Here is a 22,820-nt window from a genome sequence, read left to right on the forward strand (position 1 = left end):
AATACCACTTTTGAGTATATATCCAAAGGATGCTCAATCGTACCACAAGGACATGTGCTCAACTATGTTCATAGCAGCACTGTTTGTCATAGCCAGAACCTGGAAACATCCTAAATGCCCCTCGACCAAAGAATGGATATGGAAAATGTGGTACATTTACACATTGGAGAAAAAAATTTACACAGAGGAAAAAAAATAATGACATCTTGAAATTTTTAGGCAAATGGAAGGATCAAGAAAACATCATATTGAGTGAGGTAACCCAGACCCAGAAAGACAAATATAGTATGTACTCACTCATAAGTGGTTTTCAGACATAAAGCAAAGAAAAACCAGCCTACAGTTCACAATCCCCGAGAACCTAGACAACAAGGAGGACAATAAGAGAGACATACATGGATCTAATCTACATAGGAAGTAGAAAAAGACAAGATCTCCTGAGTAAATTGGGAGCATGGGGATGATGGTAGAGGGTAGAAGGGGAGGTGAGGGGAGGAAGGGAGGGTGGGGGGAAGGAAGGGAGGGGAATATTCTAGGTGAATCAAGGGTTGTGCCTTGAATATGAGACATCTCCCCACAGTTTTATGTGTTTAAATACTTGGTCCACAGCTGGTGATACTGTTCCGGACAGTTCTGGGACCTTTAAGAAGTCTAGCTGGTGGAGGTGAGTGACTTGTGCGGAGAGAGGACAGAAATGGGGGCTACAGCCAGGCCCTGCTTCTGGGCCAATCTGCTTCCTACCTGGCTGAGATGGGAGCACGTAGCCTCCTGATCCCGTCGCCCACGCCTTAGGGTCTATACCCTCTCAAACTATGAGCCAAAAGAGACAGGCTCTCACTAGGTTGCTTTTGTCAGATGTTTGGTTCCAAGCCATGAGAAGTGTAATTAACACCGGAGCCATCTCTAAGCTATAATTAACAGGGGACTTGGTTTATCTGCTGTCATTTCTATAACCTGCTATAACGAATTGTGAATAAAAGGTTTTTAGAACTCCTGATGGCACAAATACACACAGGAATGACGCTATTTTCAGAGATCGCGACTGGGCACTGACGACCTCAGATAGATTCCAACTTCATCAAATGGGTCTGTGAAATTTGGTTTAGCTACTGTGGTGGCTTGAGACATAGGTGCAGACACGTGGACACTCGGTTTCAAGCTGGATGTGCCGTTGTGGGAGGATGTGCCCCAGTGGGAAAGGCTTTGGGAATTTGTAATCCTGCCCCGTTTACAGTTCACTCTTTGTTTCCTGTGTAGGGATAAAGATGCAGCGTGCAGGAGCTTCCTGCTGCAGCTGCCAGCTGCCCCCCTCTCCTCTGCCATCAGGGACCCTCACTCTGGAACCAAAAGCCGAAATGAACTCTTTCCGTAAGTTACTTTTGGTCATGGTGTTTCATCACAGCAAGCAAAGGTAACTGATGTAGTTAACACTGGACTTTTTAAGGAAAGTAAACCTGGCAGAAACATTTCCGTTTGAGTTTCATTTCTGTTGCTGTAACAGTTAGCCAGGCAAAAAGTAGCAGAGAGGGGGAAAGGGTTTGTTTAGCTTACAATCTCAAGTTACAATCTATCATTTTGGGGACGGCAAGGCAAGGGACTCAAGCAGTTAACCATGTAACACCCAGAGTCAGGGGCAAAGGGAGATTAAGGCTTGCTCTCGGCTCGCTTTCTCCTTTCTTGTACTGTTCAGAGCCCCCTACCTAGGGAATGGTGCCGCCCACACTAGGTTGTATCTTCTTCCATCAACTAACAATCTACACGATTCTTCCCAGACAAGCTCAGAGAGTGGCATGATCTAGATCATTCCTCATTAAGACTCTGCCGAGGTTACTCAAGATCGAGTCAAGTTGACAGTTAAGACCAGCAACAAACTGTCCGTTTCCTACTGTTATTTTCAATCCTCAGCTCATTCCCCGCTGCTTACTTACAATGGGGTAGAACCCAAACTTCTTCTGGGTGGTTTAATCGTCACTATGAAGAGGCCACTTTATGCCCATTACCCTGCTTCTGCCTGCTCCCTCATCACACCAAATCTTTGTGTGTGGAGGCGTGACCTTTCTACGGCTTCTATAACAGATTACCAGTTTCAGCAACTTCATACAACACTCATTATCTTATTGTTCTGGGTTTGGAGACTTACCACATGTTCTAGTTTCCTTTCTGTGGTAAATTATTCTGCCCAAAAGTGCCATGGGGAGGAAAGGGTTTATTTGGCTCTGACTTCCAGGCCATCGTCTGTCACCACACAGAGCAGGAACTCAATCAGAAGCCTGAAGCAGAAACCCTGGGGAATCCTGCTTGTTGGCTTCTGGCTGGCTTACACTCTGACTCATGCTCAGCTAGCTTTTCAAACAGCTCAGACCCTCCTGGCTGAGGAATAGTGCCTCCCGCAGTGGACGAGACCCTCCTATCAAGTGTAATAAAAAAAAAAATGTCCAAATTAGCCAGACCAAAGTCTATCATTTCTATAGAGTTAGAACTGGCATTTGGAACAGAAGGTGTGAAGCTTCCCAATACATTTTACACTCTGGGTATAGAATATATTTTATGGACTTATGGTTAACTTGGGCGTTTGATTTTTTTATTTGCAAGGTTTTCTTAATTACAAAATACATATAATAATAATGATGATGATGATAATAATAATAATAGGACAGTGCCCCACAGACATGCCCACAGGCCCATCTGATCTGGGCAGCTCTTTAAATTGCCCTTCCCTCTTAGGTTGTGTATGTTGACAATGACACTAATCAGCACACTGTACCTTAATGGGCTAAATTCAAGGCTCTGGTAAAGGAAGAACCTGTGTCCTTGCTTTTCCAGCTGCCCACTCTCTCTCTTGTGAGGCCTTTCATCTTCAAAGCCTGCAGCAGCCAATGGAATCTTTCTCAAGACTCCACTGCATTCCTCCTTAGCCTGGACAAGCCCTGTGGTGACACCGGGCCCACGTGGACAGTACAGCATTGTCTTCCCATCTCAAGGCTCCTTCTTCGTCACCCAGAAAGTCACTTTGTAGTCAGGCATGGAGGCATTTTTTTCTGCCCACCATAAGTTCCATCTGGATAGAGGGCCCACTTCTCTGGTTTCGCTGAACCCACTCTCAGTATTCCCTGAGAGGCTATGCAAAGTCACCACTTCCTCCTCCAGACCCAAGGAGGTCAGTTCCCCCTGCCTCTTCAGGCCCACACACATGCACGGCCAGCAGCACGTATTTTGTACTCTGAGTGATTGGTCTTCAGGAATATCACTCCAACTAGACGGTGAGTCATGATGTCTTACTCATCCTTGCAGCTTCGGAAGCCTAACCGTAAAAGTTTGTTGGGAAGAAAATTTAATGTGCTATTTTAATGCAGGAAGAGACCTCAGGTTGGGGAGACAGGGACAAGACCAATCTATTACAGAGCCTCTGTTTGAAGCATAACTGCTAAATGACTTTGTCAGCCTTTAATTAGTTATGAGCACAAAACCAACCAACCAACCAACCCCTATTCTTTTAACCATTTCAGGGAGGGACCGCAGCAAATTCAAAACCAACCTTGGCACCTTAATGCTGAGGCTGATTTTAACTATAACATGATTGGCCACGGAAACTCTGTAAGCGTTCTCCGGTTTGGCTAGAAAAGATAACTTGTACCCCAGGTGCTAGGATGGATTCTAGGTTAGGCAAGCGCTACTATCCACAAGTTTCCGGAATTCACACAGACAGGCTCGCCTAGCAAAGCCAACTAATGGATTGGTTAGAGATTGAAAGCAATTTGGTCACAACAGGAGTCACCTGATATTTAAGTGTTCGGAAGTTCTTGAAAAAACTATTGAAAGTACAAACTAAGCAGTAACTGTATTGCTTAAACAGGTTTAAACATCTTAACTGTAAGCCAAAGTGGAGGAGGGTTGAATAAATTAAGGTCACACGAATGTGGGGAGATCTACTTTTAAAGCAAATGGTCTGTTACGTACATCTAGTGTCACTAGCAAAATAATCAGGCACAGAAATACAAACGCTTCTAAAACCTAGACTTGCTGAAGCTGAGCTTCAAGGACCTAAGGCTAAGCAGGAAGGCGAGATTATCCCGTTTTTGTCTCTTGAATACAAAGCCTCCTTTGTTGTTTTTCATCATTAGTAATAATAAAACACTTTCCCATCTAATTCTTTTGGTTTTGTTAATGTTAAGGTTGTTAGAATCCAGTTTGTGAAGTTCAGGTCCCTGGGGTACACGAGCCTTTGGTTACATTTCACTGTGTTTCCCAGCACTGAAAAAGACTTGGTAATTTTAGAACCACCTGGCGGCCCATTAATCTATATGAAACTCCAGAGTCATATAAGGTAAGCAGAGGCTCAGCCTCCTGCTATGATCCAGGAAAGCAAGGCTAAGGAGACAGTCTACCGATTTCCATCTTCACAGCATGAGGTGTAGCTATATGAGGCAATCATGGTAGATTTTAAACGTGATGCATTGCACAGAACCAGGAAGTATAAACCATTCATGCGCTGGGTTCCTCAAACTTGTAAATATTTTAATAGATGTATATGGGTAGCTGTAGGGGTAAGCAGTAAAGTTGCAGAGGGAGTAGAGATGGCATTTTGTGTATTAGCCCAACGTCTGCAAGCTACCTTGCTCTAATTTAGTCTCTCTTGAAAATAATTCCTTTTCCCCTCTTGCATATTTCATCCTGAACATTTTACTATGCTGAGTATAGTAGCAACTTTAAAAAAAAGTGTTTCATCTAGAAAAGAAGTGAGAAAACTTAAAAACCACTGCGTTTCTGCAGGGCTGTTTCCAAGTTTTTAACATAAAGCCAGAGTAAAATAAAGATCGCTGCAGTAACCAAACTTTGAACAAGTGTCGTTCAAAACAATCACAACGGAACCATAATATTTTCTGCAGTGTGAGCAGCTAAAAGCACCTGCAAACATTTTTTTCTTCTTTTTTTTTTCTAGTTTGCTTTATAAACCTGGGAATTTGCAATCCCAGATCACTTTAGAGAGGGAGACAAGCAACGCTCAAGTTTAAAATGAATTGACTCTACGTTTACTCTTTTTAGCCAAAGAAGCACGTTTCCCCATTCCAGGCCACGAGGCAATTCCGTGTCAACTTGCTACGGTGTCAAATGCGACAAACTCCAAGAGCTCCAGTGACGAGGAGGCGGCTCTAAGCACCCGCTGCTTCCCAGACTCCTGCAGCATCAGGACGCGGCGCCCTCGGGGCTCCCCACGCCGCCTTCTGGGCAAAGGCCAGCATACCCCCTTCTCTGTCTGGGGAAACTGAGGCACCATGACGCGAACGATCCACAGCTCGGCGAAGGCGTCCTCCTCCTCTCGGGAGATCCGAGAGACTCTGGGTCAGTGCGGTGCAGACAGCTCGCTCCTGGCCCTCAGAAGGTTGTGGCACCAGCCTGGAACTCGGCTGTCCCCCAACCCACCAGCCCCCGCCCTGCATGTATTTCCAGCATCCTGCCACCAGCCGGGACCTGGGACCGCAGGGCACCTCCAGGCGTAGCCTCCGCCAGCCCAGGCGTCCGAAAGTTGCGCAGCTCGGGTGACCGCTGACCACCAACCCGGCGTGGGGCTCCCTCCTACCGTACCTCACCGCCCAGGCTCGCCCGCCCGGTGCCCTCACTGACCTGACACCGCTGCGCCACTCCGGTGGTCGCCGTGCGCCGCTCGCCATGGCCACTCGGATAGGTCTGCAGCACCCAGCGCGTACCAACCTCCTCCGCCCGCGCTGCTTCTGGATGCGGGCTGCAAGCCCTGCCGCCGGGAGTCTGAGCTTTCCACCTACGGGCGCCGGAGCCGGCAAGAGCCGAGCATGCCCAGTGCGGCTCCCGGCGACGCCGAGGCGGGGTGCGCGTTGCAGAACCGGGTTTTCGCGGCTGCCGAGGGCGGAGGCGGGTCGCTGCGGGCGGTGGGCTCCACCCACCAGGGGCGGGCCCCGCAGTCCGCCGGGGAAGCGCCGCGGTCGGCGAGCTCCGCCTCTGGGCGGGGCCGCGCGGCCACCAGCCGTGCTCGTGCGAGCCGAGGCGATTTACCCGAGCTCTTCCCACCAGACGGTGCGGGGCTGGGGCGGCGTGACTGGTAATTGTCTGGGGGCAGGGCGCTGCAGGCGCGGTCACGGCAACTTTCCTGAGCAGCGCGTCGCAGTGGCGTCCGAGGACACGCAGGAGCGGGCGTCTTCGAACGCCATCCTGGAGGCCACGCGCAACCAGCCCACCCACCAATTAACCTACCCAGTCGCCAGCTGAAGTGTCCGGAGGGCCTTCCCGGAGGCTGCTTGGCCACAACTAAAGCGCAGTGGGCGCCTGGAAGCTACGGGGTGGTGGGCGGGGTGGATAAGGCACAGCGGGGTGTTTGCGGGCGGCTTCTGGAGGTGACGTTCCAAGCGGGGGGGGGGGGGGGGATTTATAAAACTGCCCCTTAAGTTTATTTGCAGTTTCGACGTTCTCTCTAACGAGTAGTTAAGTTGCTGTTTTGGTGGGGGAAAAAGGTACTCTAAAAATGTTTTTAACACCTACACAAGTTTTCTATGCACAACCCTACAGTATTATTTTCTATGCACAATCCTGCAGTGTTAGTGGATCCCTTCCCCCCACAAAACACACACACACCCCATTTCTTTTAGAGAGCTTGTCAGTTTCTGGGGCAGTGACCAGCCTCCTCTTGGGCTTTTCTTTGCTGCCCCCATCTGGCCACGCCCCACACCAGTTTTCTTTTTTAATAATTCTGATTCCACCCCTCACGTCCCCCCCCACACCCCCCGTTGGTCATAGGCTGCTGAGAAAACACGGAAAGGTGGATTACGCATATTAACACGCCTAAGTGGCTCCAGCTGTCAGACCCGGTGTGTTTCACCCTGAGTCAGGGACAGCTGTCAAAAAGACAGGAGGCTGTTTAAGCGATCGCAGACTGCCTTCTCTTCCGTGACTGGGAAACCCAGAGGCAAAAATATTGCCTGTGACCCCCAAGCTCCGAGCTCAGACCTGCAGAAGTGACTCCGGACCCGACTGAGCATGCTCCGGACAGTGCCAGACTGCCACACGTGGCTGCCTCTGGCATCTGGCTGTCCAAGGTTGAGGAGCATCAAGATACCAGGGCTCATTAGCCCCGAGGGAGATGGGTTTATAGAGAGCCGTAGCATGAACACGTGGGCAGAACCCCGGGTGCTGAGGGTTTTGCGGGCTGATGGATGCGTGGGCTCTGGTTCCTAAAGGCATCAAAATCCAGTCCTTTCTAAAAGCTTGAGAATAGAAATCATACTTTAGCGTTAGTTTCCATAGCATCTCGAACACCTTAGCTCAAAGAACCTTTCTGCCTCTTTGAAAGGAACCGGATCTTTTCAAGTTACTCAATAAGCATTCTCTATGATAGCAGGAATCTGTCTTCCATTGTTCAGTTAAGCCGTAGTACATTCTTGTAAAGTATCTTTGTATTCACTTCGGCTCTATTCCTTTTGCTTCCCACTCTTTTTTTTTTTTTTTTAATGCCACGGAACCTGCAGAATACTCCTGTTCTATCTTGGAAATGCTTGCTGCAGTGTGCTTGTGAGTGTGTGTGTGTGTGGGGGGGGTTAAATGCTCAGGAAGACTGACGTGAAAAACTAAAGGATACAGGGGGGAAAGTATGGATTTGAGATGAATAAACTCAGGGAGGTGGAGAGGGAGGAGACGAAAGTAAGAGGGAGAAAGGGAGGAAGTGGAGGGAGAAGGGGGAAGGGGAAGGGGAAGGGAGAAGGAGGGGAAAAGAGAGAGAGTGGGGACAACTGCCTCTCACTGAGTTTAAAAAGATGAGTAGCCCAGTGAGTTTTGTTAAGATCCTAGAAAATAGCCCGCGTGACAGTGGCCCTACATGTCATCTTCTTAGCTTCAGTGTGGCTGGGCTCACCATGTCTAGTGGGAATTTACTTCCCGGAAGAATGCTTATATACTACTTCCCCTTTGAATCCTAATTTACCAGGGCTATTTTCATCCACCCTCTGGGTTTCTAGACTCTGATGTTGCTTGGGTCTAGAACACTGCCCTGGATCTTGCTCAGATCTTCATCGACACGAGGATCTCAAATAGCAAAGCCAAGAAAAAAAGGGTGTGCAAGTGTCTCTTCAACAGCTGCCTTGGAACTTATGTTTGAAGCTGTCTTCGTCTCTGCTGACCTGGTGTGACATGTGCTTCACTCTCTGATCACTGTGACCTTTCCTCCGCATCCTGCTTCGCCGTGTTCTCCTCTTTGCACCAACCTATTGTAGGATTCTCCGAACTTTCTCTTCTCTCCTGCTGCCCTGTGTGCTCCCATCCATCAGTCTTAAGATGGTCGGAGCCAGTATAGTTAGTTGGCCATACCCAATTCTTAGGATCTTTTCGGGTGGTTCAAATACCTGTTTTGATTGGTCAGTGCCTAGTGTTTGTCCATCTGTGTCAATATTTTGTATCATCTTTGTCCATAACTGTATTTTTTTCCTCTGTATCTTCCTAAGTTCAGACCTTTATATGTAGTCTATCAAAACAGCCCGACTTGGTATGCCTCAGGAGACTCAAACCCAGTATGTCCTGAACAGAACTCACGAGCTGTGGTTGCTCTTTTGCAATTTTTCTAGTATTTTCTAGCAAGGGTACTGGTACCCCTTCCTAGCCGTATAGATCACATATATAGAAATTTCTAGATCTAGTCACCTGGCTTTCTTTTGTCATCCCCTGGTCCTAGGTCATACCCTCCTGCCTGTAGGCATCTCTGAATAATTCAAATCCTGGTGTCACCATCTGCACTGCCCTTATTGTCTCCAGACACCATTAACCACAGTGCAGTGATCTCCTGAACAAGGTCTCTCCATGTCCTTCCATACATCTTCCATGCCTCCTCAGATTCTTCTTCTTCAGCAAATTATATCATAGTACGTGCCTTGCCTCCGAAGTGAGTTTCCAGCTCGTGCTTCCTAACATCCGGTATCCTTGTCAATCCAAATCGCCTGGTGTGCAAGTTGATGCTTTCACGGGCCTGTCACTTCTTTTGTTCTTCTGTCCCCCCCATCTACCTGTCAAATATCAAGCATTCAAGAGCAAGTTCAGACTGGGCACACTCTGGTCTTCCTGCAATGACTTCCTCTTGGATACTTCATTTGGGCCTTGTATCTTGTCTCCACGTTGATATCCATCTTAGTTAGGGTTTCTGTTGCTCCTCTTATAAAGGAAGGCATGTACTTGGGGCTGACTTACAGGTTCAGAGGTTTAGTTCATTATCATCATGGCAGGGAGCATGGCAGTATGCAGGCAGACGTGGTTCTGGAGAAGTAGCCAAGAGTTCTACATTTGGATCTGAAAACAACAGGAAGAGAGTGTGAGCCATTTGTCCTAGTTTGAACTTCTGAGACCTCAAAGCCCACCCACAGTGACACACTTCCTCCAGCAAGGCCACATCTCCTAATAGTGCCACTCCCTATGAGCCTAAGGAGCTCATTGACTTCCAAACTACCACAACATCTGACCTTGAATTTTTTTCTTTAATTGTCTTCACCTCCTCCCTAGGGAACTTGATAGCAAAGGCTGCACCTTCGCTCAACCACCTTTGTTTTCAGTCACAACGAAAGTTTACCTGGTAGATGAAAGATAGACATGTGGATTAATATAAAAATCGAACATTTATTCCTTAAAAAGTTCCTGAAGTGTTTACACAGATTGCAAGTAACATGATTGCCAGAACAAAGTCTCGCCCAATGCAATCTGAGTAATCTAAGTGAGGTCTCAGGTTTGACCTCTTTACACCCAGTGCCTTTTCTTTGCCAGCCGAAGTCAGGAGTGTTTTGTGAGCCATCTGGTGTACTTGTTTCATTGGCATGAAGTAGCACAGCATTCCTAATTAACCCACAAATCTCATTGTTTTCCATTATCCTGCTTTCTTCTGGCCGTGTAGTTACAACCTTCTAATTGTCTGAAGGTCATTACTCTACCCCTTAGAACAGATTTTTCCCCCTGTCTAAGGCTTGGTGTCCCAGAAAAGCAAACTAGCCATTTGGGAATTGATATGATTTTAATACTTCTCTCAGTTCTCATTGTCCAGTGATACCTAGAACTAAACCCTGAGGTGGGGGCAGTCACCTGCTTCACAATTACCTGGGGATGATGACCGTGTTGGTTAGTTTTTGTGACAGACTAGAGTCACCTGGGAAGAGCAGCCCTCAGCTGAAGAACTGCCACCATCAGATTGACCTGTAAGTGTATCTGTGGGGTATTTTCTTGATGTGGGAGTGTGCCTAGCCCACTGTAGGCAGGGCTAACCCTTCGAAGGTGGTCCTGGGTTGTGCAAGAAAGCAAGCGGATGGAACCACAGACAGCAAGCCAGGAAACGGTGTTCCTCTGCGGTCCCTGCTTCAGTAGCTGCTGTCATATTTCTGCCTTGAGCTCCTCTTGCCTCAGCTTCCCTCAATGATATACAGTAGCCTGTGACCCAAACCAAGCCTTCCCTCCCCTTGAAGGAACTCGAATACTGCAGGATGCTCCCCTCTGAACCGCAAATTAGGCATGGACCACACCCAAACCCCAATTTCCAAGCACAAACAAGATTGGTCAGACGTGAAGCAGGCACAGGGTGGGTTGTCATGGTTTGTGAAACCAGAGCGGGACTGATTAGGATTATACTAGGATGGCTGCATCCAGATGCAGGACAGAAAGCCTTGCCGATAACCTGGGCAGAGGTTTTGTGATTTAGGAGGGTTTCCCTGACCTGGAACTGCCAGGCATACGGGCGATTAAGTGGGCGAATAAAAAGCAGGAGTGGAGATGGGAAGTGAGATTTATTGCGTTCAGCGATAGGTGGCATTAGAGAATGGGCAATCTTGTTGAGAGACAGGGTTTCTGTGTGTAGCCCTGGCTGTCTTGGAACTCACTTGGTAGGCCAGGCTGGCCTCGAACTCAGAGATCCACCTGCCTCTGCCTCCCGAGTGCTGACTGCTGGGATCAACGGTATACACTACTGCCACTGGGCAGAATGGGTTATTTTAGGGAACAGGGACTGGTGGGCGTGAACAAAAACATCTAGCTAGCTGGGGCTAGAAGGAGAGGAGAATGAAAAGGCTTTAGATGAGATGGATGGACCCGATGTGGATGTTCCCAGAGTCTGACCACAGTTGGAGTGTGAGTAACACGGTCTAGGGCCCTTGCCACTTGGGCTGGAGGGGTGGGGTTGGTTGCTTGGGAGTTGCTAGGAAACCCTGACCTCCCAGCTGTGTGGGACAAGTTGGAGAATTTATGAGAGCTTGGGAAGAATCCTTTCAGAATGTGCCCAGATGAGCGATTGGACAGCCTATAAAGGAGGGTGTGTGTGTGTGTGCAGGAGTTCATTAGCGATGGGGGAGGTGAGGGAAGTAGTCCTGGTGATGGAATGGGTCTTCCAAACATTAACTCAGAGGGAGAAAGGCTGCTGGGCCGGTGGAGCAGTGTAGAAGGAAGGCAGAGTAAAGCTCAAGGGAGGAATTTAATGGGGCCAGAGTGAGTTCTGTGAGATTTCCTTTAGGATTCTATTGGTGATTCTACTTTGCCAGAGGACTGTAGATGATGGGAATATGGGCATGCCAGGTAGATGTAGGGCTTCGGCTAAGCCTTGGGTGGCTTTGAGGGTGGATTCTTCACGGTTATCTGACCGGAGGGAAGCAGGCAGGCCAAAGCAAGAGACTGTTAGAGAGCAGAAAAGGGGTGAAGGCTGATGCCCTTCTGTTTGTGGTCGGATAGGCCTCATCTCACTGAGAGAATGTATCGACGCAGACTAAAAGATATTTGAAGCATTTTACAGTGGGCCTATGGGTAGCAGTCAGTCTGCCAGGCATAGCGAGGAAGCAGTTCCCAGGCCTGGTGAGTGGGAAAGGTGGCGGCGAATACTGGAAACAGTGTTTTTACTTTAGTCTGTTGACATGCGTGGTCGGTTTGGGTTCAGTTCTGTAGACAGTCTTAGCTGCTGGGATGTGAATCAGGTAGGTTTGGAGAAAGGACAGAAGGGACCTAGAATTAGCATGAAGTGTTTGATGTAAGTAGCAAATGAAGTCCTGTGTTGAAGGACGGTTTGGGATGTTCTACCCTGGTCATGTAGTAAGGTAGCCTGGAGGGAAGAGGGGTAAGTCGTAGGGATGAAGGCCAGCTTGACGGGCTGCTGTGTTGGTACAATGACTGCCTTACTGAAAATGGACTGCTGTGTTGGTACAATGACTGCCTTACTGAAAATGGAGGGGTTAATGTGATGTGCCTTGCAATGAACCAAGCCGGTCTGAGTGGGTTAAAGAGAGGGCTTGAGGAGGTTATGGATGTATGAAAAGTTGGTCATTGGGTTGCCGCCTGTGTTTAGAAATCCTGGTTCCTTCCAGGGAGCCGAGTGTGCTAACAAGGCACGGAAAGCGCATTTGGAGTCTGTATACACTGGTAGATACACTCTTAATGATGTAGTGTCAGCCATTTGTAAGGCTCTGATGAGGGCTATTAATTCTGCCTGTGTCAGGGTAAGGAGGCCACCTAAACAATGGCATCATCTGAGACCACTGTGTATCCTGTAATATGGTGGTCATCTGACAGGAGTGAGCTGCCATCTGTAGAAAAATTGTAGGCAGAAGGAGCTAGAGGATCTTCTTGTATGGGAGAGGAATGGGGGAGAGAGAGAGAGAGAGAGAGAGAGAGAGAGAGAGAGAGAGAGAGAGAGAGAGAGAGAGAGAGAGATTGTGACAGAGGATCCCAGAGTTAATTTGTTAGATTCAGACATGAGCAAGGCCCTAGGCTTCTGAAGACCAATTGGTGTGTATTGTGTGTATTTGGTGTGTATTTGGTCAAGTCTATAGCAGGGCCTGTGTGTCATCAGTCCTTGACTTTCAGGTCCAGTAGGTCCAAGGGAGGTGCCAGGAGGTTGGATGATGCTGAGGAAGATGTGGCCTAGGGGAAGTCTGATGCCCAGTGCCCCTCCTGGTGACATTAAGGGCCCATTCAGGTAGGTCTGTGAGGATTTGGGCAGGCAATGGCATAGTGACCTTTCTTGCCAAACTTGAAGCAAGGGTCTGGCGGCTCCTTCTGGCCTGACACCCCCTTTCTTTGAAGTGCTCCAACATGAGGAGTCTGTTGAAAGGCCTTAGCCGAGAGCTGGTACCTGGGTTTTTGATTTCATTCATGATCATTATGAAGGACCTTGAATGCCAGGGCTGGAACCTCAGTCCTTATATCTGGGGAGGATTGGGCAAAGAAGTAGGTCATCAGTGGCCATGTGGAGTCCCTGGGTCAAGGTTTGTATGTGGGAGTGGGGTCATGTAAGGAGTTGAAGAACTGAGAGGGATTTTCATATTGTTCTGAACTACTGCTAGGATTTTTCAAAGTTAATTGGTTTAGCAGCCAATCTCTTCAACCAAAGAGGAGACAGGTGATAAAGTGGTCTCTGGATGGACAATTATTATCTATTATTGCAGTTCTGGTTAGAATCTATGTCGGGACTTTCGCAGCTCTGGAGGGGTGGGTTTGGCATGTTTGTTGTATCTGATCTGCACGTTCCTAGACTTTCTCCCAGACACATCTGCGACCCTCAGGAGGAGGTTACAATAAAGGATCATATAAAGATCATAGGAGGTGAAGTTATGGGCTAGGTTGGGTATTGGAATTGTCTGACGAAGGTGGTGAGGATGTTTTTCAGCACTGAGAGAGAAGGAAACACAGACGTGAGTAGGGCCATTCACACCCACTAAGGGCAGGGTGGCACAGGGGCTGAGGGCAATTTATCCTGGGAGTGAGTGAGGGGAGGACTGTAAGGAGGGGCTGGCACAGATTCTGAGGAGAGCCAGATTGAGGAAGAGTAGAAGGCAGGGGAGTGAGGATTTAAGGGTTTGGAGGCCACCGTTTCTGTTCGGGCGAGGACCAGGCAGATGGCGAAGAGGGAGAGTGGTGGTTCTCACTCATGTATAAAAGGAAAAAAGTAACAGGCATGTGGTTTTTATTGCCTTGTAGCATAGTAAATAAACTTGTTTTCCTTAAACGTAAAAATGTAAAAAGGAAAACAGGAAAAAAACAAAGATAAAATAAAAAGCTATTAGTATAAAACTTTAAGTAGCTTCTAGTTGGGTTTTCTCTAGTAGGTTCCTATGGATGAGAAGACTATCAGTTTATTTTTCAAAATTGTTATGCATGTTTGTAATCATCCAACAGCCTGCACTATAACAGCGAAGGCTGAGGAATGCAGAAGATTGGCCTACATAACGAGCTAGCTTGTTTTTGTCCTAGTTGAACCAGACGGGGATTTCGCTTGGTGACTGATGAAGGGCAGATGCCATTCTCTAACACCAGCTTTCTTAAATTCTGCCTCCTTCTTTGGAGACTCACTAGGGCAGTAGATGTTGTGACTGGACACTCTTCCTGTAAGAGACCAGTGAGACTGTAATCTCATGGCAGACTTTTCTTTGTTCCTGTGAGGTAGAAGAAACAGCACACTTGGGACAGTGTGTGGAGGGAATGAAAGGAAGCAAAGGCTTCCCTCTGCAGTCCTGGTAGCTGAGGCTAACAAAGTCACTTGAAAAGTCTGTGTCAGTATTGGGAAAATTTGCTCTTCCTCTTAATGGGTTGAGCCTGTGCATCGAGGCTGGTCCCTTGGAGGCATTTGAGCATGTGTGTGGTCTAACCAGTTATCCAGCCGGAAAAATCCAGATATCAAATGCCCTGCCTGAAACTCATAGGAGGCAGAGGGCCCAGCGGAAGCCACACCCTTCTGGACTGCTTTCCACACTCTACTAAGCCTTTCCCTCCCGGAAAGTTTGCCAACCTCTGACAGTAATAGCCATGGCAACTGAGTACTTCCCATCCATCTTATCATGGCTTCATTCACTTGGGGTGAAAATCATTGGCAGAAAAAAAAAAGATGCAGTCAGGATTCTGCCTCCAGTCAAGGACAGGTTTTCTGAAAACTGCGGCTGTGTTGCATGGGAAGGCTAGAAGCCACAGGGAGATGGTTGAGCTCTTAATGGGACCCGTTGGGAAAGATTTTGACTTTGTAGGTGCTTCACGCTTGAATTCTGGAAAAGTCTTGTCTACAATTGGGAGTTTTGTCCTGCTGGTTTGTAACGTACTCCGGAAAGAGGGAAAGGCAAACATCCCTATACAGGGAAGCAGAAACTGAAGTCAGGTTACTCACATAATCAAACAAAAGATGCAAACGAGACAGTAGATTGTCCACGAGAGTGGCCCACTAGGTGAATTCTTTGTCGTTAGACTTGACAGGAAGGTCACATCATTCACGCCAGAATACCGCTCAGAACAGAGTGGCTTTCATGCCCAGAGCTCTGGCCTCTTTGTGGAGACCCCTGGAGAGGCAGCTATGACTTTGTTTAAGAAATCCAGAAGCAAACATGGCAGTTCACACCATTCTTTTCTTTGTGTGTGTGTGTGTGTAATTTTCATGTCTTCCTCTTTGTTGTAGTTGTTTGTCAAAAACAAGAGGAATGGAAACAGAATTCTATATTTCAATCTTTTGAGAATGGACATGACACCACATTCTTAGTGTGGAAGCAATCCCATGGGGTAAAAGTTTAAAAACTCAAGCTATGGTAGAGAGAGAAGAAACCTGGAGTGTAAGGGCCTTTGGGAATCCCAGGGACTTGCAGAGGTAAGGATGGGAGACGTGCACAGAGCTGGAGAGAGCTAGCTCTCATTTGGTGAGTTTGAAGGATATGAGGTGTGTGATCTCCTGCTAGGTGAGAGATGGACAGAGCCGGAAGTCAGTCAGCCCATGCCTGGATTTTACCGTAGGGCCTCCATTGGGGAGCGCCGAGGCCCAGGGCATCCATTGGTTGTCAGAATGGGGAAGAGGATTTGACACTTAATTTACTTTGGATAATGTCACTATCCTAACTTGACCCAATGCTGGAAATGAAGTTTCTCAGCACAGTGATGACTGCTTCTCCTCACAGCAGAACACAGAGTCCACCTTACAGGATGGAGCCCAATTTCTCTCCTACTTGTAGTTACAAGACTGGTTGGCTTCATTGATTCTCTGACATGTCTGCTTATGAATAGCAGATTTTTTTTTAATCTAGGGATCATGTGGGGATTGTGTTATAACTGCAATTATTGGGCTGAGGCCCACAAGTGATTTTCCAGACAGATCAAATTCAGTTTCTCCATAGGCCTCTTTTTGATTTAATCTCACACAGTTTCTGGCACAACGTGGATTCCAGCAAATTGCACTGAAATGGAAATTTGTTTGGACTTGTTGACTGAAGTTGTTGACTAGGAAAAAGCTGTGTCCATATTAACCATTCTGCAAGTTTGGTGGACTTATTAGAAGGCCAATGATTCTGGGGATTAGAAAATATCACAGACAAATTATCTTGAGTTATCTTAGCCCCTGAGACAGTCATTCATTACCTCTCTCTGTGTATGGTGCAACATCCTTGTGAATATTAGGTAAATTATTTTGGAATGTATGAAGAGACACCAACCCAAAAGCTAATCGTATGATCAGATAGCATCTGAAGCCTGTAGCAATCAAAGGCTTCCCTCCTTTGTTATAACATGCCTGCATGTTTCCACCAATGGATTTGAAAAGTGTCTTGGCTTATGACTTTCTTTGTCCTGTTACCATAAAAGCTTTGCTGTTACAATGTTAGAACACAGTATTTCAGGACAACCTAAATCTAAGTTCTTGGGCCGTGGTTACTCTTATTTGGTCACAGGGTAAACAATCCCTTTTTTGCCCTTTGAGATGAGAGCTGGTTTGTTTTTTTTTCGGTGTATGTGTGTGTTAAGCCATGTGTGGAGGGTTATCTTAGAGGCAGAGAGAGCCTCTGCTCACTTGGTGGATCTGAGATACCATTCAGGCTGTAGTCTCCCCACCTCTGCGTTACTGGCTCTGCTTTGCTCATGGTTGGCAGCATCTTGGGTCTGTTATTCACGTGCTTCTTCTTGGCCTGGGTCAGCAGCTAAAATACTAGGGTACTCATTAACTGGAGGTGAGTGTATAAACAGATACACAAAGGACAGCTAACCCAGCCAAGGAATATTTAGTAGGTTTTTCTTTCAGTACCATAATTTATAGGCTTCTTATTGTAATAGGTTAGCATTTCTGTTACTTTAGTGTTACTATTTTTACAGTGTCAGGGATTGAACCCCGGACCTGATGCTAGGCAAGTGCTGACTGCTGACTTATGTACCACCAGTCTCTGTTGTTAATTTTAATGAGCCTTCCTAATTGCTTTAATTTTAAAGGCACCTTAAAATTAACCACTTCCAAAACTCAGGGAACGTTGTGATCATATTTAATAAATATGGAGCCATTTTCTTAAACTGCATAGAAATCACAACTTATCTCTCACGTGTATAGAATGTAGGGTAAAAGATGCCACTAAGAATTACCAGTGAGCACGGTGACAGGGGTTGGCTCTGTCGGGTAGAAATCAGAGTGAAGAGGTGGGGTGGGGGGGGGACTCTGTAGGTCTCTCTTGATGTGATGAATTGCAGTGATTCATAATGTCATGGATGCACTTTGGTCTGTAATTTTCATTACTGAAAAAGGACCAGCCGTCATCAAGACTCTTTGGCTGTTACATGAATTTCACATTTAATTACATTAAAAGTCCACTATTGTTCATTGCCTGTGGAAGACATAATCAGGACTGAGTTCACTGTGAGTCCATCTGTCTGTTGTCTCCTAGCCTGATCAAGTGTAATTCATCAGTTGTTGGACCTCCGTCCAGAGAACACCAGAACATCTGGAGAGCCATAGATAGCTTTAAGGTGTTCGTTTTACAGAACAATATCAAAATAGCCACCCACAGGAAAGCTACCATCCTCTGCTCTGCTCTGTACCTGCCTGACCACTCGGCATGGTTGGCCTTTTGTCTGTGCTCGCCTTGGTACCGGCTGTTACTGGGGTTTAACGGTCTCTGACTGGTTTTCTCTGTCAGTCCCTAGCGGAATTTCCTCTTAAGCAGTTTATTTTCCTTGACTGTGTCATTTGTTTTCCTTTCACAACATTATGAGTAAACATAGGAGAATGTGGATGGAGATGTGAGGAATTGCCCTGGTTCATGGAAAAGCAGGAGTCTCCCCAGATCCAAACAAGGGGTCAGCTCTGCCCATGTAGTGCTCCTGATGGCCTGATCTTATGGAGGCTGTTTAGAGTCCATGTACTGAAGTAACTAGCTGTATTTTCTAAGATTCTGGTTCAGGTGAAGGGTTACTTTAAATAGTTGTCTAACTTAAGATCAAAACTATGATGAGCAAGGTAAGAACACAGAAACTGAAGAATGCAGAAGTTTCTGGATCCTTCCTCTCTACATGATATATATCCACGTGCATGTGTACACTCATGTGGGTGTACATGCATGCACATGTATGTGCGTGTATGTGTGTGTGCATATATGTGTATATGTATGTATGTGTGTGTATGTGTGTACGTATGTGTGTGAATGTGTATATATGTATGTGTATTTTTATATGTATGTGTGAATGCATGTATGTGTGTGTACGTATGTGTGTGTATGTGTGTGTAGGAGATAGGTTGATTTTGTCTTTCTTTCCTGACTGCTTTCTCACCTGTTACCTATTATAAGACTGGCCGTTCACAGGTTCCCAAACAAGCCTGACTCCTCCCCTGGCACTGGGATTACAGCATGAACCCAGTTTTCTGTATGGGTTATATGGACCTGAACTCAGGTGCCCTGGCTTCCCAGGCCAACACTTACTGATGGAGCCATCTTCCCAGTGCTGCATCTCTTCCACTCCTTCGTGTGAACCCTGTTTACAGGGTGCCCGGGACTCTGAGGAAATCATTTTAAGGAGGCTGCACTGCCAGCTTCAAAGACACTTCTGTATAATCATCTCCTTGTTCTGCTTCCTGGCTTCTCCTTTCAATGTGCGGCCTCAGCTTCAGCAGGGGCGCATCTCCGCTAGGAAAATGGGACACTTCTACCTGTCCCTGTCTGAAGGCCACGCCTCATGAAGAGGAAGGGGACTGGAAACTTAAAGCCCAGGGTCATGGAAACCTCTAGATGCTGAAGACTGCTTCTGAGTATGAGTTTCCTGCCCTAAGCACTACCGCTGCCTTTCAGCCCTGTCCTCTATCATCAGGGTTGAGGGGATGGAAGAATGTGGTGTTGTTTGTCACTGCCTTTACTATCTACAGCCTCGCGAGATCCTCCTGATGCCTCACGAGATCCCCCTGATGCCTCGCGAGATCCCCCTGATGCCTCGCCAGATCCCCCTGATGCCTCGCCAGATCCCCCTGATGCCTCGCCAGATCCCCCTGATGCCTCGCCAGATCCCCCTGATGCCTCGCCAGATCCCCCTGATGCCTCGCCAGATCCCCCTGATGCCTCGCCAGATCCTCCTGATGCCTCGCCAGATCCTCCTGCTGGCTCGAGAGGGTGAAGCCCGGTGCTGGAACCTAATGGACTTCCCTACTGCCCTCTGATGTCCCTCTTTCGACAGCTTGTTCTGTGGATAAGCGCTGAAAATAAGTCCTTCACCATCTATCCAGTTTCTCATAGTTACAGCTCCTTCTGGCGTTGCTCATTCTCTTAAGCAATGCATTCAGGAGTGGCCTGGGGGGTGGGGCTGTGGAATAACAGCAAGCATGAATTTGGGAAAGAAACATCTGCCTGTAAAAGACACACAGCTCTCGAGATGGCACCAATGTCTTTAGCGTATAGAAACACATAACGACTGTGGAGAGAATGGTCTTGGCATGTTACATTACCTGTAAGAGTGGCATTAGCATGGCCATGGGTCACTGCCGAGTTATCCATGATAGATAAGTGTCTCTATGGTTTTCTCTTAATGTCATCACATGAAAGTAGCCATATAACCCATGCGACTTTAGAATGAACCAGATGCAATATTCTGATGAGTAAAACTGGCTTGACAGTAAGTAGGAGAATCAAGTCTGATGCATACATCTTAATTCATTATTTAAAAATGTACATCATGTTTGTCTGGCAGTTTAGGTGCACAGCATAATTTACAGTGACAGTTCATTCACAGAAGAATCAGGGGATCTTTTTAGAAGCCATAAATCTAATTAGAGAGTGACTCTCATCCCATGATTTAATTTTGGCAGGAGAGCTAGAAGATTAATAAAAATATTAAGCATGATAAATGCAATTTCAATGACAGGATTACAACAAGAAAAAAAAATAACAGCACCCATAAAAACAAAATACATTTTACATTTTAAATCAACCTGCAGGATTTTGTTAGACATCAAATTAAGTAATTTCCTTTTCTCTGGTGCAACATTGGAACTATTTTATTGTTCAAACCACATTCAATGTGTTTTATCCGTCTTCATCAGTTCGGGTTAAAAACCCTTGTTGTAATGATCTGTTCTGTCTCTTTAAGAGACAAGCTATCCCCCCCCCACCCCCGTCTGCTGAGACAGGCTGATCTTCAGCTTGTAGACTGACTCTCTTCCTTTTCCATCTCCCTCTCAAGAGGAAGCTTCTGCCTCTCCCTACTTCTTCCCTTCCCCTCCTCTCTCTCTCTCTCTCTCTCTCTCTCTCTCTTTCTCTCCTCTCTCCTCCCCCTCTCTCTGCTCCTCTCCCCTTCTTCCTTCCCCCTCCATAACCCACTTAATAAATGTCCAACCTCACTCTGCATGGCGTGCCTATTCATGTCTCTGTTTCTTGCTGCTGCCACATGTCTCCCTGCCTTGGACCAGCCACTGCTCAGGGACCTTCCCTGCCTGGGACTGGCTGCTTTCAGGGCCCACTGCCTGCTGCCACATGGCCTGCTGCCACCGCTGGGGATCCACAGCATTTTTAATTTTTCCATTACACTTGAACCAGAAGTAGCATCTGTTTTTACAGCCTTGGCAACCCATTTGGAACCTGTATCTAGGGGTGCTTGCTGAGCATTTGTTGGTGAAATCATTAATTTGCAATTGATTTAAGTAGCTTTCTAATAAAAATGGTTTATATTAGGAAATTTAATATATGAAAGAAAGTCAGTGACTTCATTCTGAATAGTTTTTAATTTGAGGGAAAAAACAAAGATTATTTGGTTATCAGCAATTGAATGTTTGGGGAGTGGTTTCTCAGGTAGGTATAGGTGCCAAAGTGACTAAGTAGTAAAAATGAATGTGGACAATCCCTTAAGTTGATCACAAAATTTGACATGCTGTTTATGTATAGACTTCTAATAGTAGCTCCTTCCATGCTTTCTTTTGAGATAAAGTCTTGTTAGCCCATACTGGTCACAAACTCTATCCTTTTTACTCAGCTCCCATGTGAGTTAGAGGTGTGTATCACCACACCCTGCTTCATGTACTAATTCATATGCACAAAATGTTCCAAAAAGCCGGAATGAAGGGAACGTTCCTGTAGATGTCTAGGTGGCACTCAGATCCATCTGTTGTAAGTTTTTTAAAAAGGATTTGAGACAGAGATATAGGTCAAGTTGGCTTCCAACTCATTATGTAGCCAAAGATCACTTTCAACTTCTGATCTTCCTGCCTCTGCCTCCTGAGGGCTGGGATTATAAGCATGTGACACCCTGCCCTTTAGTTTTATAGGACTGGGGGTTGAACTCAGCCTTTGTGCCAGCGTTCTACCAGCTGAGCTGCATCCTCGGCCCCAACCCACCTGTCTTGAAGGTGTCCATCAAATTCCCAGGCTAATGGAAGCTGGGAAGGGACACCATAGTGTTCCTACTTCCTTAGAATTTACCCCTTGGTGTTTCAATAACAAATTCTTGTCATTTTAATGTATCTCTCCATGGTGATTTGAAAGAAAATGCCCCCCCCCCCGTAGGTCCATAGGAAATGGCACTCTTAGGAGGTGTGGCCTTGTTGGAGTAGGTGCGGTATTGTTCAAGTTCACTTCCTGCTGCCAGAGGATCAAGATGTAGAACTCTCAGCTCATCTCCAGCTCCGTGTTTGTCTACACACTGTCATGTTCTCTCACCATGCTGATAATAGACTAAACCTCTGAAACTGTAATCCAACCCCAATTAAATGTATTTCCTTTGTAAGAGTTGCCCTGGTCATGTTGTCCTTTCATGGCCATAGAAGCCCTCACTAAGACACTGTCTGGGGGTAAGCATAGTAAGGCATATCTTGTGTAGAGAAGGGTTGGATGCTCAGGCAAGGACATCTACCATCCCTTAGACAGTTCCCTCCGATGTGAAAGGAAAACAGCAGATTTTTTCCAATTAAATATAATCATTTCAGCATTGCCCCAGATCTCTATTTTCTTTCCATCCTGAAGTGAGCTTACTTAGGGAGATTTGATGGACTGGGATTGTAACTCAGTGGCAGAGGGTTTCCGTGTCATGCTCAAAGCCCAGAGTTCCTTCCAGTGTGGAAGAAAACAAACCCTAAGTATTGCGTCTGGAAGTCTTGCTTGGTTGGTTGTTGTCCTCGGACCACAATGTAACAGTGAGACTGAGACAGCATTTGTCTTTAAATACTCTCTCACTTTAGCTTCCAGAAGACTGTTCAACTGACAACCTCCTAAGGTTGTCAAAGGAGAGATCACACTGTATCACCGTTCTAAGCAAACACACATGAAGTCTGATGGACAGTCAAAAGCTGATTGTGTGTCTCAAGTATATCACCAATGTTTTCAGGAGCTGGGGAGACGACATCATTTGTAAACTGTCTGACCTGAGAGTGTGAAGATCTAAGTTCAAATTTTTTGCATGTTAGTAAAAGCTGGGTTTAGCAGCACATACCTAAAGACCTAACACTGGGCAGGGGAAAGAGTTTGCATCGACAAACCTAGAAGGGGGAATCTGTGGAGACAGGTGGATCATCTCTGAGTTCATTGATCACTTAGCTTGGCTGAATCAGTGGCAATAGATTCAGGAAGTCTGTTGCCATCATCTATAGCTACACA

General features: G+C 46.6%; 1 protein-coding gene and 1 long non-coding RNA gene across 5 annotated transcripts in view; one reads left to right on the plus strand and one right to left on the minus strand.

Moving 5' to 3' along the window:
• Positions 1-5,760, minus strand: part of Mfap3l (microfibril associated protein 3 like) — a 45,404-nt gene extending 39,644 nt beyond the window's left edge. For 2 of the 4 annotated variants that reach the window (XM_048455740.3, XM_048455735.3), the window contains exon 1: positions 5,623-5,760. The gene's annotated coding sequence lies outside the window, so the exon portion shown is untranslated. The remainder of the gene's footprint in view (positions 1-5,622) is intronic. The other 2 variants (XM_048455739.3, XM_085680330.2) reach the window with 2 other exon arrangements.
• Positions 5,761-8,443: 2,683 nt separating this feature from the next.
• Positions 8,444-21,958, plus strand: LOC148118309 (uncharacterized). The gene is made up of 2 exons (XR_015736134.1): positions 8,444-12,943; positions 19,112-21,958. It is a non-coding gene; the product is annotated as an uncharacterized LOC148118309 (long non-coding RNA).
• Positions 21,959-22,820: the final 862 nt, after the last annotated feature.

Source organism: Myodes glareolus, chromosome 23 (assembly GCF_982192425.1).
Source record: "Myodes glareolus chromosome 23, mMyoGla1.1, whole genome shotgun sequence".
Taxonomy (NCBI): domain Eukaryota; kingdom Metazoa; phylum Chordata; class Mammalia; order Rodentia; family Cricetidae; genus Myodes; species Myodes glareolus.